The sequence below is a fragment of the Canis lupus genome, chromosome 9 (genome assembly GCF_003254725.2).
Source record: "Canis lupus dingo isolate Sandy chromosome 9, ASM325472v2, whole genome shotgun sequence".
In the NCBI taxonomy this organism is placed as follows: Eukaryota; Metazoa; Chordata; class Mammalia; order Carnivora; family Canidae; genus Canis; species Canis lupus.
Window position 1 is genome coordinate 40,258,858 of NC_064251.1, and position 16,692 is coordinate 40,275,549.

The window sequence follows — 16,692 nt, forward strand, 5'->3', positions numbered from 1 at the left end:
GGAATGTGAGGATTATTAGTCGCTTTGTGACCACTAGGCCCCAGATGCAGATCCTGCGAGTCATGAGAATGCATCGAGGGGCTAGAGATCAGCACTAGAAACCCTGTGTTGCTCAGTTGCCTGGGTAGCCGGGTCTGCCCTTAGAGCTCCCCTCCTCCCTGACCATCCTTCTTCTTCCTCCTTTCCTTTCTTTGACTCCTTCCCCTTGGCAGAGACCTAGTCTAGTTGCCAGAGTCAGGGGAGGGGCATCCTGTTCCCTTGCTGGGGGCCAGGTGATGTGGAGGAAATGGGAACTAGAGCACAGAGGTGAAGGACAATGCCTGCTTTCCAGCCATATGAACTTGATCTTCAGTTTCTTCACCAGTAAAACATAGATGACAATAGTTCATCTTTCTTAGGCCTGTTGTGAGGATTCTATGAGGTACTCTGTGTATGGCACTTAGAGCTGTGCTTGTCATGTAGATGGTCCTTTATAAGTAGGATAACCTTAGATGCAGGTGTGACTGGGACAGTCCCATTGTATGCCTACTGTTCCTGCCTCACTATTAACAGTGCTCCCTTCCCATTTCAAAAGTACCTGGATTTTGATGTGATATATGGTTTCCCTGTATATAGTTTAGCTATTTTGTTTGGGAAGTGGTCCGGGGTTTTGAGGACATACAGGGTTGGATGCCACAGGCTAGGAAGTGAGGCAGGCAGGAGTCCAGCTCCAGAGCATCTTCAATGGCCCAGTTCAGGTTAAACTATTTGGGGAGTTTAGAAAAAACTGGAGGGATGAAGAAAACCCTGTAACACTGAAGTTTTGCTCTTTCTTACCCACTCCCACCTCCCTCGTGAAAAGTGCCAAGAGCCTATAGGATGCAGCCCTACCTGAGTCTTACCAGTAATGCACATTCAGAAAGCAAGTTTTGAGAACCCAGAACCAGGAATAGCTTTCTGTTCTGCCTCGGGCCAGGTAACAGGTCAGGGTGCCCAGACCATTAAGGGCAGCCAGCAGTGCCATGTGTTCCTGGTTAAAAGAAAAATATATAGAGAGAACCAATTTTCCTCCCTCGTGGAAGAACTGGAGTCAATCTCGGCAGAACATTTCCAATGGGACCAGATTGCCCTTATGTTGCCAGAGTAATGGGCCGAGAGGTCTTCCGGAGGCCGAGCCCTTGAAGTCCTTGTGTGGATGTAGCTATTGTCTATCTGTCTGTCTCATCATTGTTAGAAATACCGTCTGTCATTCTAATAGCTTGGACCCTGGAGTCAAATCTCAGTTCACCCACTCATTAGCTGTGTGAATTTGGACAAGTTTCTTCACTTTTCTGTGCCTAAGTTTCCTTACCTGTAAAATGAGGATGATGCTATGGCTGCCTGGTAGGGCTGCGGTGAGGATGAACAGCCATTCATATGTCGCTCACAGCGAATAAGTGTGGCTCACTAGAATAAGTGTGGCTGCTCTTTGTATGTTGTTTCTTTGTTATTCTTGTTAGAGGGGGTTCTGACCTCTCTTCTCATCCCTTTGGTTGCCTTAGTATGATTTTCAATGAAAAGACACCAGTTTGCATATTGTATAGAAGAATAGCCTGGGCCAGCTTAGGCACAGCCACCTCTGCATTCATCATTTCATTCCACAGATGGGGCAGACTCCGAAAACAGAACTTGGTACAGAAGGGAGTGTTTGGCTCTTGGAGAAAGAAAGTGTTAAGAATTGCACAGATTCTGGAATTAGACAGACTATGAATTGAATGCTGGATCTTCTGATGTTAACCATTTTGGGTAAAAGATCTAACCTCTCTGAGCCTCAGTTGACTGATACATAAAATAGGAAAAATTGGTTGGTGTGAGGATCAATGGGTGCAGAAGCTCCTGGCACGATTTCTGGCATGCAGCAGGTACACCAGAAGCACCAATTCCTTGTCCCCTGCTGTTACTGGACAGCAAGGTGCTTGTGGAGAGGTAGGCCGTGTGTTGGTTCCCTGCTGCATCTCCTAGGTCTTGACGCAGTGCCTGCAACTGAGCAAGCAGTCAGTAAATAGTCAGGAAATGAATGCAGAATGAATAGATTTTTCATGCATTACATGCCTCCTCAGACATAAATATATTAACATCCTGCTTAGTGCATCATGGCTAATCACTGCTAGAGATGAAGGCTTTGAGGACTTAATGATTTTTGAAGACTATATTCAAGGTTAAATTATGAGTCAAGTCAAAACTCTAAACTGCTGGAAGCAATTTCCTCATGTTTCAACTGTTGCTAAGCCTCATCTGCTTTATTTATTCAAACCCCACTGACCCCTCCCCCTCACATTCTTCCACGTATGGAGAGGACATGTTGTAGCAGCACTTAACTGCGTTTCCCTGGAAAGGAGGGAGGTGCAGAGAACACAGTTTAAGGCTGAAGTGCCTTAGTCCTTGTGTTTTAAAGGGAATTAACTGGAAGGTGGGTGGGTGTTTGTTCTTGGCACCAGTCCCCTATTCCTGAATTCTACATTTACTCACAGTGTGTGACAGAGGGGAAAGGGACACTGATTTAGAAATCCGCCCATCTTCCAGGTCCATCCACAGCCTAGTTAGCTCAAAAGCCTCATCATCCCCGCCCCCAAGACTCTGTGAAGGGCTGTCTCTTGCGGGGCGGGGCGGCGGGGGCAGGTGTGACAGCAGAGGCGTCTGTAATGGTCTCGGGCTGCTCAGGGCAGCTGTGCCCTGCACATGCATCTGTGACCTCTTCTTGTTTTTCCTGGCACCTGGGATTTCTCTGTCTCTCTCAAGACGTTCCTGATGGGGTGGGATTTGGCTAATCGAGTTGAGAACTTGCATTATATCTGGAGTGGTCTGGGAATTCACTGACATCTTCCCTGGAGTGAAAGCTCCTTAGGCCTGTGCTTTGTTTTGCTTTGGTCATATGCCACTACAATTGTTTGGGGAAAGCACTTGTAGCCCTTCTCTGTGAAGGAGCCCCAAGCAGATAGCACTGAGCAGACGCTATGGGGAGGGGGCACCTGTATTGCTGCGGGGAGTTCTAATCGGATGTGGTGCATGTTGGAGAACTTACTGGAACTTGAACAGAAGCTGCCTCTCTCTCCTCCTTGTGCAGGGACCTGGGAAGGTGTGGACCGACTTTAAAGGGCTCCTCTAGGCCTGAGGGGTGAAATGGGGCCCAGAAGGTAACCCTGATCCTAGTGGCCCTCACCAAGCTCGCAGAATAGTCAGGGAGAGTGCTTGAGGCTTGCTCAGTGGGTTAGACTAGAAGCTTCTCAGCTCCACTGCGCTGACACGGGGTACAAACCTAGGGACAGTGGCCGAGCAGGTGTGTTTGTGAGCTAACAGAACTGTAACCTTGGCCTAGACGCAGTGCCCCTGTGGAACATTCCAGGCCTGCACCTGCTGGCATCCCTGAGCCTCGGTGGGCCAGGGTCTCTGGACCTATGAGAGATGGCTCTTCAGCAGTCCCCTATTGTGACAAGGAGCAAGTGCACGTGCAGTCTAAGGAATCTGCCCTCCCATTCAAGGAACTGACAATGCCTTGGGGTTCATGGATATGCAGAGGAAAATACAGTAACATCTAGGAGGAAGATTCTGGACTTCATGCTGGTTAGGAGAAATGGCTCGAATGATTCCTTTCCCAACAGAACTATGTGGCTATAATTGCACCCCACATTGGTGAAATAGGTCATAGCAGTTCAAAACTTACTTTGCGCACAATGCTTTGTATTTACTCGGATTTCAGTACATGTTTGTTGAAAGAAGAGGATGGACCGCGGCGCGGGTTCAGGGAATGGAATTAACATTCATGGAAACCCACGCTCTGAAAGGAACTTTAGATGCTTCTCCAATTTTTTCCTCACAATCTAGTAGATATTGTCATCCTGACTTCACAGGTGAGCCATTCAAAGGTCCTTATATATACAGGAGTGGACGGTGGAGACTGCACTGGGACCTAGAGCTGACTCCCAGGGCCATGTGGGTCATTAGCCCGCTGGGTTGCTGCCAGGGCATCTGCTGCAGCCAGGAGCACAGAGTTACTAGTAGGGATTACCTGGGTTGGAGTAGAGTCAGAGAAGGACTGGGATTGGTGATACCGACTTAATTGAAACAAAGTCCAGAAAAGCCTTTATGAAGTAAGAAATCCTGATTTTCTGCTGAGAGTTAGGATCTGGTATGAGGATGATGGTATTGAAAACCCCAGCAAAACTGTCACCGGCAGTACCTGGCGGGGGGGATGTGAAGGGAGAGGGGAATAAAGGACAGAAAGGGAGGCAAAGATGTATGGATCGAGAGTCAGAAAAAAAAATTAGGCAAGGGTATAAGAAGAGAGGAGAGGAGAAAAACCTCTGAAAGAACCTTTGAAAAACTGATACCTTTACTCAACTGAAAGAAATATAAAGTGCATATAGGTGATTTTGCAAGGAGTCCTGCCAAAATCACACGAGGTTCATTATTTTCTCCCTCATTTCCTGTTATCACACTTGACCGAGGGCATCTGGACTGGAAAGGACACCACTGCCCTCAATACCATGTTTACAGTAACTAATGACCTCTCTGGAGTATAACTGAAGTTCCTAGAGTACAGTTGTAACTCTAGAAGCTAACTGGCTTTGCAGTAATGGCTTCGACATAATTGTTAGTGGTTTCTGGGCTATTCTGGCAAGGCATGCGATCATTAAGGTTTCTTTTCTTTTTTCTTTCTTTCTTTCTTTCTTTCTTTCTTTCTTTCTTTCTTTCTTTCTTCTTTCTTTCTTTCTTTCTTTCTTTCTTTCTTTCTTTCTCTTTCTTTCTTTCTTTCTTTCTTTCTTTCTTTCTTTCTTTCTTTCTTTCTTTCTTTTCTTTTCTTTCTTCCTTTCTTTCTTTCTTTCTTTCTTTCTTTCTTTCTTTCTTTCTTTCTTTCTTTCTTTCTTGATCTGTGGTCCATCTTACACTGTCAGAGAATATGTGACTGTTGGAAGTTCCTTTGTGTAAAAGCACTAGTTAGACTGGACCTGAGGAGGGTGGTGTCCAGGATGGCCTTATGTGAATTATTTTTTTAAAAGATTTTATTTATTTATTCATGAGAGACACACAGAGAGGCAGACACACAAGCAGAGGGAGAAGCAGGCTCCATGCAGGGAGCCCGATGCAGGGCTTGATCCTAGGACCTCAGAATCATGACCTGAGTCAAAGTCAGATGCTCAACCACTGAGCCATCCAGGTGCCCCCCTTGTGTGGATTATACCCAAGAGCTCGGTACAAGGGAGTAAATCAGTGAATATTTAAATAAAGGGCAAATATGTGCTGAAGTTTTGTGGTTTGTTTTGTTTTTGAGGCCATACTTTTAAAAATTTCTAAATGGTTTTGAGCCTTTCTGATGTATTTAACTCTCTGTTAGCCTTTGGGGCTATAATGCTCAATAGGGCATGTTTTGTAACCTCAAAGAGCTTATGGTTAGTGAGATGATTCTGTTTGACAGTGAGGACATTTAGATGCTATAGGCCTGACTTTGTTACTTTTTAAAGAAATTCTTCCATCTGTGGTTGGATATCTCTGTTTATATTGAAGACTATCAGACCCAGAGATACTTTTGAAAAATCAAGAAGCACAACAGTTTTTTTTTTTTTAAGGTTCATTCATTAATTCAACAAGCATTGATGGAGTCTTAACTACATGTAAGAGCTGATATTGGTGCTAGGAAAGTGGTGTGAATCTTCCAGAAGTTCACATTCTAGCTGGGGAGGCAGCCACCGGAAGAGGGAACTAAATAGTATAAAAAATATCAGGGAGGTGACCTTGAGACAGGTGCAGCTCATTGAAAGGACTTTAGAGATGGGGAAGTTGGTAATTCTACTTTATGTTCTTCTCCTTTCGTTTTCAGACCAAGAGCCCCCCTTAAACCCTTTCCATTTTTCCAACCACAGTTGACACCATTTAGGAGAACTTCTGAGAGTACACATCCGTGCACTGTTTCCAAATGCTCACAATTCCATCAAAACTAGGAACAAATGAATTTATTTCCGTGCTCCTTAGGCACCTCACCTGTGAGATGTACATCCCAACACCTGTGGGGCTGCTGGATGTCAAGGTGAGAACAGATGTGAAAACAGCTGAAGCCCAGTGAGGCCATGATTCACTGTTTCTTCTGAAAGCAAAATAAATTATTTTATGAGGCTCTTCTGGGGCTTAAGTAGATACAGGTTTAAAGTGCAGATCCTTGTGTTATGTACTCCCACAAAAGACAGAGGCCAGGGTAGGGAGGACCTGCAAGCAATGCATCATCAGGGTAAGTGACACTATCATAGTGTCCCCCTACCCATCTTGGGGGAAAGGCCATGAACCCCACTGGGAGAGTCCTCTCCTTGTCCACAAGTCCTAACTGGCCCCCAACAGGTGGATATTACCCTTGCTCTGCTCATCTGCCCTCATATTTAAATCCTGGTTTATGACTGCACACCTGCTATTTTGCATGGGGACAGGATAGAGGGGGCATGGGGACCAGAGAAAGATCACAGGTCCACAGGGGTGGCTCCATGTCACCTACCTCCCCTTTTGACAATCGTAGTAATAATAATGAGGGCGTTCACAATGGCAACTGTAGTTACTGAGCTTTTCTTAGACACTCAGTGCTTCACACATTTTAACTCCTCAGGTTCTTCCATCAGCCATATGAGGTGGGTACTTTCACCATCCCCGTTTTACAGATGAGCAAACCAAGGATAGACACGGTACACAGTGTGCTTCAAGTTACAGAGCCAGGGTGTGGTAGACCCAGGACTTAAACCCACAGCCTGAGCACCTGGCATGAGCACCTGAACCCTTGACCACAGGTCTCATGGCCTTATGAGGTGCATGGACAGCAGCGTGATTCAGTGGCCCTGGACTCTTACCAGAAGTTCATTTCCACACCTTGAGTGGGATGGTGGGCAATTCACTTGCCTATTGAAGCCTCAGTCTCTTTGTCTATAAAATGGGCAGAATAACTTCACAGGACAAATTGAGATGTTGATCTGTGCAGAGAACTTAGTGAGACATTTCAACGTCACTCCTATGCAGCCCACAGAAGCCACTTGATGTACAAATAGTACGTGGTTCCCTTAGAACTGAGATTGCCCCTTAGGCACTGGCATTGTTTTAATCAATGACTTCAAGCTCTATTGGGTTATAACTCTTCCTTATAGGACCACCAGTATCGTTACTTTGAGTGAAGACTGTGAATGTTTTAGTTTCAGGTGGCAGCCTCAGAATGTTTTCCCAGCAAAGTTAATTAAATGTACCCAATGCTCTCCATGCACCTTCCCCATCTTTCACACAGTCAGGCTTGTAATTTCATGTGCCTTCCCTTGATCTATTTTTATACCATCACATAATAATTTATCCCCTAAATATATCCATCATCCAGGATTTGCATTTATTTTTTATTAAGTTCCTTGCCTGTCTCTCATGGTTTAATCAGTGTTTATTCCACTCTCTGAGTAGTGGAGGACATAGAATGACAAGACATGGTCCAAACTCTGGACTCTTGCAGCCCACCTGCTCTGTGACCTGAGGGCAATCTCTTCCTGTTGATCCAGGTCTCAGTGTGCTCATTTATAAATGGGAGTGAGACTTACCAGGAAGGGTTGTTGCATGGCTCATCAAAAGAAAGATAGTATAATGCAGTAACAACAGAAGGGATGGCCGTGACTAATGGTCCATCTCTGTGTGGGGTTATTGCACATCACCGAGTCCTTAGCACCATGCATGCGGTGATAGGCAAAGCCATAAAGACAGCAATTGTGTGCTCTGTGGAAGAAGACTGGCTGGCTCCCAGCTCTTCCTGGCAATGTGACTTTGGACATATGATTTAACTTTGCTTTGCCTCAGTTTAGAGAGGGAAGAGCTATAAAGTGAAGAAAACAATAGCACCCACCCCTCTGGACTATATTATGATGTGCTCAGTGGTTCTTAACTGGGAGTGAGTGATTCTGCCTCTAGGAGTCTGGAGACGTTATTAGTGGGGATGGGATGCTGCTGGCATCTGGTGGGTAGAGGTCAGGGATGAGGTTCATTATCCTACAATGTAGGATCCTATAGGACAGCATCCCCATGACATAGAATTCCAGCCCAAGATGTGAACAGTGCCCAAGTCGAGAAAGTCCCCTTAATTGAAGCAATCCAGGTAAATTCTTGACATAGTTATTGGCACACAAAAAGCATCTGTCTTAAGGAGTAAAGTTGGCTATATCTGGAGGGAGCCATAGAATGTTTTCGTGTCAGCTCAGCACTGGGATGGGAATCTTCATGCTAACTCCACTCTAGGTCCCCTGCATATAACTGGTGCCATCACAGATCCATTCCCTTGTCCCAAATGTGTGCACAGCACTGGGCCGCTGTAAGCTCTGTGGATGAAAGAACACAGCCTGATTCCTTTTACCGTTCTTCCTAATATTTATTACCATGACCTCACCCACAGAACCTGCTTAGAGGTGGTTGGCAATTTGGTTTTGAAGTTTGATTGGCAGGTATTGTAGAGAGATATAGATGTAGGAATCATTTGTTCAAGAAAGAGGTTGGGGCTTTTATAGGAGGTGCCGGTGGGTGAATTGGGTAGGGAAGTTCATCCTCCAAGGACAACTGGACTTTGTCTGGAGATGATCCTCACTCCTTAAAACTTGCAGAAAAATAAACTTAGCATGAAGAAGGAGAAGTTTCCAGGTCCCCAGCCTTGGGAAGACCAAAGGCTCTTCTCAGGGACAGAAGCTGGAAGAATGATTGTTTGCAGAACTGCTCAGGGATAGGTGTGCAAGAACTACAGGAGTCATCTGACCTCTTTGTTTCTCCAAGGAGGAAATAGATTCAGCAAAATATATTTGCAAAAGCTTGTACCAGAGCTCATGGGAACAGGTCTTATTGAGTATTGTATCTTCACAGGCTAGTGGAGAACTTTGATACATCGGAGATGCTTAATAGGGTGTAAGTGACCCTATCAGAGTGTTCCCCCACCCATCTTGGGGGAAAGGCCATGAACCCCACTGGGAGAGTCCTCTCCTTGTCCACAGGTCCTAGCTGGCCCCCAACAGGTGGATATTACCCTTGCTCTGCTCATCTGCCCTCATATTTAAATCCCGGCTTATGACTGCACACCTGCCATTTTGCATGGGGACAGGATGGAGGGGGCATGGGGACCAGAGAAAGATCACAGGTCCACAGGGGTGGCTCCATGTCACCTACCTCCCCTTTTGACAATCGCAGTAATAATAATGAGGGCGTTCACAATGGCAACTGTAGTTACTGAGCTTTTCTTGGATACTCAGTGCTTCACACATTTTAACTCCTCAGGTTCTTCCATCAGCCATATGAGGTGGGTACTTTCACCATCCCCGTTTTACAGATGGCAAACCAAGGATAGACACAGTACACAGTGTGCTTCAAGTTACAGAGCTAGGGTGTGGTAGATCCAGGACTTAAATCCACAGCCATCTGGCGTGAGCACCTGAACTCTTGACCACAGGTCTCATGGCCTTATGAGGTGCACAGACAGCAGCGTGATTCAGTGACCCTGGACTCTTACCAGAAGGTCATTTCCACACCTCAAGTGGGATGGTGGGCAATTCACTTGCCTCTTGAAGCCTCAGTCTCCTTGTCTATAAAATGGGCAGAATAACCTCACAGATGAAAGGAGATGTTGGCTCCCGGTACATGTTGATTCCCTTCCCTCCACGACAATGCAGTCTGTGCAGGGAACTTAGTGGGACATTTCAATGCCATGTCTCCTGATATCCCACAGTGCAGAGCTCTCTCTGCAGACTGCACAGACCCTTGCCCTGCCCAGCCCCTGGGGACAACTCTTGGTTTGCAAACTGGCACCTGCACATGGAGGTGAGATCTAGAAAAGAGGTAAACCTCTCCAGATTGGTAGGTGGTGGCCTTAACAGTCAAGGAAACCTACTGAAGGGGCTTGTCTTGGATGCTGTAAAACAAGGCATCACCTGCCGGAATCCTCAAAGTTTATGCAGAGGCCTGAACTAGATTCACTCACATATGCCATTTAGATATTCTCAACAATGCCTTATTGTCAAGGCTGTGTCCTTGAAAGCAGCTCCCACTGTGGGAACGGTGGGCAGAGAGAACATGCCAAGGATGGGGGTGGGGGAAGGGTTGAGAAGCCTTTGATCGCCTGGGCCCAGTATGCTGGTCAGCTGGGGCTCTTGCGATGACCTCCCCCAACAACAGAAAAATGATGTCCCTTAGTTATTGGTGTCCTCCAAGACTGCTTTCTCAAAATGCCTAGATCAAAATCAGCAGGCCATAAATCCAGGCTAAATTGAATGCATAATCAGACACAGAAAAAGGAGATATGCATATGTTGATATTTATATATACACAGAGAGAGTGAAAAGACACTTACCTCATTCTCTTTCCATAAAGGTCTTGAAAATCTGCCTCCTTTGGCTTTTCTGTGGCCCTCCGGATAACAGACAGGGATACACAGGGGCTGAAGTGACCTCCATGGTGTCACCTTCTGGCTTGGTTTTGGAGCTTTTTCCACCTCCACCTCCCACCCATTCTTCCTTGCCTCTCTCTCGTCTCTGCAGCCTTCCTTGGCTTCCTTTCCCCCAGAGCCAGCTCTTCTTGTCATGGCCAGCGGGCACTGCCGCACTGCCACATTGCTTCCCCGTGTCCTGGCTCTGTGATGTGTCTGCAGGGGATGCTTACTTCGAATAATGGCAGAGTGGAAAGAACATAAGATTGGAGTCAGGGAACCAGGCCTTGAGCCCCAGACCCTCCTATTGTCTTCTAGGTGACCTCCAGCTCTCTGAGCCTCAGTTTCCTTCTTTACACTGTGGACACAGTGACCTTGCTCCTGCTCAGGGAAACCAAACAGGATAACGCCTGCCGGAGCATGTCACCTCAAGTACCATATCTATACAAGCGATATTTGTGTTCCAGGGAGGCGAAAAGCTCTGTGAGAGCAGAGGGCGTGCCTCTCATGTCTCCCTTATTCCCCTGCAGTGCCTGCCACAGGGCTGGACACGTCAATACCCATGTAGTGAACCTATAGTTGAATGTGTATACAAGCAAGAAAAAGACAAACATGATTATAATGTAGATGCCAGGCTCCTTTGTCCTTAATCCTGTTTTTCTTTTTCTTATTCCCATTCTATTCCTTTTATTCCTCAGGGCTTTATGAAAGAAATAGAGGGACGCTTGGGTTGCTCAGTGGTTGAGCGTCTGCCTTTGGCTCAGGGCATGATCCCAGGGTCCTGGGATTGAGTCCCGCATCAGGTTCCCCATGGGGAGCCTGCTTCTCCCTCTGCCTGTGTCTCTGCCTCTCTCTGTGCCTCTCATGAATAAATAAATAAAATCTTAAAATAAAAAAAAAGGGGGTAGGGAGTAAATAAGTTGGCTGAATACAGGAGCTACAGAAAAGTCGTCAAAGCAAATGGGTACAGAGGTGAGGCACACTCTGATCCACATATGCTGGAACAGCTCCTGAAAGAGTGGATGGGTGAAGAAAGAAGGGAGCAGGGTGGAGGGGGTGTTGACCTAAGAAGATGGGTGGGTGGGCAATAGAGAGTTCGTGAGTGTTCAAGGAGGTGGTGTGATGAGCAAAGTGACAGAGGTAGGATAAAATACCACCTCCGCTAAGCACTTGTTCCTGAAGGCCAGTAGTGGGAGGAGACTCCCCTGGGCAGCAAGGCAGGACCAGCTCTTAGGCACTGGTGGTCTTTCTCTGGTGTTCGGTGTTCTTGTCACTGCCAGTTCACCTATGGCCAAGGGGGTGCCCATAAAGTTTTTGTGGAGAGCCTGTCTGTGGCTGGTTGATTTCAGGGCCCTTTGTCCTTCTGTGTAAAGCAGGTGGCTCTGGGGTTTGAGAGAAAACAAACAGCAATGGGTTCTCTCTCCTACTTCCTTCCCAGGGGAGACAGGAACAGTAGCAGGCTCAACTAAGAGGACATGTAAAGACAGAGTCACGCAGTAAAGGATATTTAGAGCAGGCAAACATAATATAGAGGATAGAAGGAGGGGCAGAGGAGCGCTGGAGGGACTTTCACACCCTGCAGAGAAGGGACGACCTACCAGTGAGTGTCTCAGGGTCCTGGGTATGTTCTTTTACTCATGGGGGTAGATTTGAGCCAGACCTGCTTTGTTTCATATGAGAGGGGACCTCTGTGTCTTCAACCAGGGGGACTGGGATAGGGCGGGTGTGCCCCCAGAGCCTCTGCTCATCCCACCCCGAGGGGTCAGCTGACTCAGGACTAGGGGTAGGTGTGTCTTATGGAAAGCAAACAAGAGAGCCACTAATTCAGTACTAAGGGGGTGAGTATTCATGTTACAAACCAATGTTTGGTTATCAAAAAATTGATTGAGAGTAAGGAAGAGTCTGGAGGTCCTTCTGTGATTGCCTTCCTTATTTCGTATTAGCAAGCCTTTATTAAACACCTACTGTTTCAGTTGTTTCTTTATGACATCATTATGCCGTCAGGTGAGGAAAACAGAGAAAAGCTAGCGTGGCAAATGTCAAGGTTGGCTGTCTGTTCAGGCAGGGAGAGTAAAAATGGAATAACTCTTTAATCGGGTAAGTAAGCAGTATTCCCTTCACACCTGACCCCAGCTTCCACCAGCACCATTTTTTGGATAGTCCATGAAAGGAGGAGCACCTAGTTCACAGCCTCCAAAGTCAGGATTTTCCATCAAATAACCCCAGCTGACGTTCTCCGGTGCACTGCCCTCTGCTGAACCCTCCAGCTGTGGCTCCACTGAGGTACCCCCTCCCCATGCCCAGGAAACAGTGGGTAGGGGTGGGGGATAGGAGGTGCCCCTCACCTTCAGGAACTGACTTCAGGACAGGACACAGGTTTCTCAGGGTCAGAAGGGGGTCCCCATTCTTGCATCTCAGAGAAGAAGCTTTGGGCTTGGAGGTAAGGGAATGCTCACATCCCAGAGCATCTCCCGTGCCCCTCATGCTGAGGTATGGCCTCCAACACCCAGGAAGGGTCTCTGCCCCTGGGGGTGGGGGTGGGGATGGAGTGGGGCCTTCTGTTCCAGTAGGAGTAGTAGATAATTCACAAGAAGAGGAGATGAATTTCAAAAAATGATTAGTACTGAAAAGGAAAGGAAACAAGTGATGGGTTAGTGGGGAGGAAGGGGGGAGGGGGGAGAGAGAGGGGCTAGCCAAGTCCTCTCTGTGCAGGTGACATATGAGAAGACGCCAGCTGTAGGGGAGACCTTCCCAGGCTGAGGGAAATCCAAGTGCAAAACTCCGGAAAAATGTCTTGGCATGCCTGATAGACAGGAGCTCCTGGAATGTGGCTGGTTCTGGTGGGATCCCTGCTCTGCCCTCCATAATCCCATAAAGGAGGAGAGCCTTCCCTGCACCCTAGAGATTCTGATTCCGTGGGGGTGGAGGAGGGGGTGGAGAGTGGATAGAACAAGTATCTGCATGTTTAACAAGTGTTGGGTGGTTTGGATTCACCTGACCCTGTCATCACACCGCTCCAGCAGATGGTGACATGGGGTTAATGACCAGAATCCCAGATTCTAACTCATTTTTATCCCATTAACCAGGAATTTATGATTTGGTCAAGGATCGTGTCAAATTGTAGTGGCATAGAAAGCTGGCACAAGAGGAGGCCTCAGCAATAATTTAGCACAAACAAGGAAACAGCGCAGAGATGCTACATGATTTTCCAAAGGCCACACAGCAAGTTAAATCCATTCCAGGGCTCATATCAGTTGGCAGCCAAACCCCAAAAGTCCTCTCTGTGTGGACTGGCTTCTGCAGTTTTCTCCTGGAAGGAAAAAAAATAAAACAACTATAAATAAAATCTCAATAAGCCACACATTGAATGCTCACCTTTGCTTACTGCCCCTCCTTGGTACACCCTTAGTGACAAATGATTTGCTGAATGTACACTGAGATACAGAAATAGGATTAGAGCAGTTGTATTTATAAACCAACTAGCAACAGGACACACTTTGGTTTACAATATTTTTTTTTAATTTTTATTTATTTATGATAGTCACACACAGAGAGAGAGAGAGAGAGAGAGAGAGAGAGAGAGAGAGAGGCAGAGATACAGGCAGAGGGAGAAGCAGGCTCCATGCACCGGGAGCCCGACGTGGATCCCGGGTCTCCAAGATCGTGCCCCAGGCCAAAGGCAGGCGGCAAACCGCTGCGCCACCCAGGGATCCCTGGTTTACAATATTGATCTTTAACCTTACTTTAGGGCAATGACAAGTCAGGGGAAAACATATACCAAGGCCCCTCCAAGTTTGAAATAATAAAGCCATCTGTACATTAGAAAAGAATGTGTGTCTTTTTTTTTTTTAAATTAGAGAGTGATGGTGACAGTAGCATGTATCTAGCACATGTTAAATAGCAAATTAGCATTCAAGCCTATTGTAGGTCTCAGCTGCCTGACCCTCCTACCTGTCACCATTTGCTGGAGGTTGCAGGCTGCCTACCCTCTGTACCCTCACCCTCCCCAGGCTGCAGGCTCTGGGCTCTGGGTAGACCTCAGAGTCCCCAGGGTTGGAAGAGGGGCCCCCCCTGTTGCATCTCAGAAAAGCAGCATTGGTATCAGAGAAAGTGGATTCATCCATACTTTCATTTATTTATTCATAAGTAAATACATGTACCAGAGCAAAAATCTAGCCCATTGTCTAAGTAGGGAGTTAAATTGCCTGATTTGCAAATGAATTTATCTGGAAATTTCCTTAATGTTTAGCTATACACTTGAAATTTTGCTTTCAAGAAAGCCACAATTACACAAAATTAGGGTAGAGCCTGAAAGTTTGGGTCAAATAGACCCAATCTAAATCCAGTCCCCATAGTCCCCCATATGTACCCACAGTGCCAAGGGAATAGGTGTTGCAAACCAGACTGAAGAGGAAAATGTTAACCAATGGAATACCACAAAAACATTTTTAAGGATCCTGGAATATCTGATGTTTGTATATAAGCCATACTGCTAATTGTGAATGAGTCTTACCTAATAGAAAGGGTCCTTCGGAAGAGCTGTGTAGAAATATTTTATTTGCCATCAGGTTGAATTGCTACATATGGCAGGAAACTGGCATATATAAGGATTCTTGAAAAGACTGACAAGTACAGGATTCTAATAACTTCAAACCAATTTACCTTCATGTGGGAGGGGCAGTAATGGACCTTTTAGGCGCCTCCCCAGGACTCCCTGCTTGGCTGGTGGCTCCAGAGCGGTTCCTGCTCTCCTCTCAAACATCAGTAAAAATGGGCCCATTATGTTGCTAATATAATGTTAACATGTGAAGCCTGGTCTGCCCTGCAGGACACCTTGCAGACTTTGCCTCCGGGGAGAGAATGGGAGGGGTGAACCCACAGAAATTCAAGGCCCAGGTACCAGTGTAAAGTTTTGGGGAGTCATTTGGTCAGATGACTCGAGTTGTCTCAGAGGCTATGGTCGGTAAGGTGCAAGCCCACCCAACCCCTACGAATATGAAGGAGGTGTGGGCCTTTGTGGGCATTTGGGGCTTTGGGAAGACTTTGTTCTCTACCTGGCATAGTGCCTCCATCCCTTATGAGCATGTGTGGGACAGGGGGTAGGAGAAGGCAAGAATATTAGTGAAGCCAATTAAAAGTCTGGGTATCTCCCAAGCAGGGCTACCTTTTGAGCTTGGTATGCCTGTGATACCAGAAGGGAGGGGTAGAGCACTGTGACAGAGAGGGCAGAAGGAGAAAATACTACTAGGATTTTGGTCCCAGCTCTGGAAGGGGGCAAAAACTTGACACCGCCTCACAGAGCACCAGCTCCTAGCAGTGTACACAGTGCTCCTCCAGGTGGAGCCTCTCACCAAGGAACAGCATATCACTGTAAGGGCTCCCCTTTCTAGCAGGGGATGGGCTGAAAAAGTGTTCTAGCCAACTCAATTCTTCCAAGGTTCAAACTCCCATTGTGACCAGAGGAACATGCCTATTTGTAGTCGGGTAGCAGCCTGTTTAGCAGGCCACAGTTTCTAGAAACGCGGGTGCTACTAGGCCTAGCCTAGTACTAGGCTACGAGAGTGTGTAGATCATCCAGATGCCACCCTCTCAGTTCCTATAGTGGCCCTTGTGGCCTGTAGGAAGACATTGGCGAAATTCCTGCTGATGCCTCTTATACAGACACCTGGAAACAGGAAGGAACCACAGCAGCCAGTGGGCTAAACTCAGGGTGGTTTGGCTCGTGATTACTCATGAGTCCTGGCCATTCACCCTCTGCACTGGCAGTGAGTAGACTATTCTAAAGGGATTAGCCCTATGGCTTGGAAAATGGGAAACTGAGAGGTGGATGATCATGAATAAGCCCACATGAGGTCAGAAAAGGTGGAAAAACATCTGGATTCATCTGCAAAGGCCTGAGGCAATCCTGTCTTCCACCTCCCAGCTCACAATGCTCGGACACCCCGTGGCAATCAGGAAGCTGCTGCCCTAGCCCAGGTATAAGCCTTAGCAACTGACCCTTCAGTTCATACAGCTGGCTAGGTGCACAGGAAGAGTGGCCACTGTGGCACCCGGGTGGGCTGGCATCTTACCCAGGACGCTGGATTGCCCTTGAAATACAGTGATTTGGTTAATGCAGTACCCACATGTTTTGTGTGTTCTAAACAATGCCTGGGGCAACTGCCGAAGGGGTCTGGAGCTATCTACCGGGGTTTCCAGCTGGTGAGAGCTGGGAAAATTGCTTATACTGGCTCCTTCCCTCTGAGTAAGGATTCTGAATATGCCTGGTTTGTGTG

The 16,692-nt window shown here is 47.0% G+C and overlaps 2 long non-coding RNA genes across 2 annotated transcripts; one reads left to right on the forward strand and one right to left on the reverse strand.

Moving 5' to 3' along the window:
• Positions 1-1,613: 1,613 nt before the first annotated feature.
• Positions 1,614-12,212, reverse strand: LOC112655562 (uncharacterized). Its single transcript, XR_003133773.3, has 3 exons — positions 12,016-12,212; positions 10,343-10,649; positions 1,614-2,001 (listed from the first exon to the last, which is right to left on the reverse strand). It is a non-coding gene; the product is annotated as an uncharacterized LOC112655562 (long non-coding RNA).
• A 220-nt stretch (positions 12,213-12,432) lies between these two features.
• LOC112655555 (uncharacterized) lies at positions 12,433-13,778 on the forward strand. Its single transcript, XR_003133764.3, has 3 exons — positions 12,433-12,700; positions 13,130-13,257; positions 13,504-13,778. It is a non-coding gene; the product is annotated as an uncharacterized LOC112655555 (long non-coding RNA).
• The last annotated feature ends 2,914 nt before the right edge of the window (positions 13,779-16,692 follow it).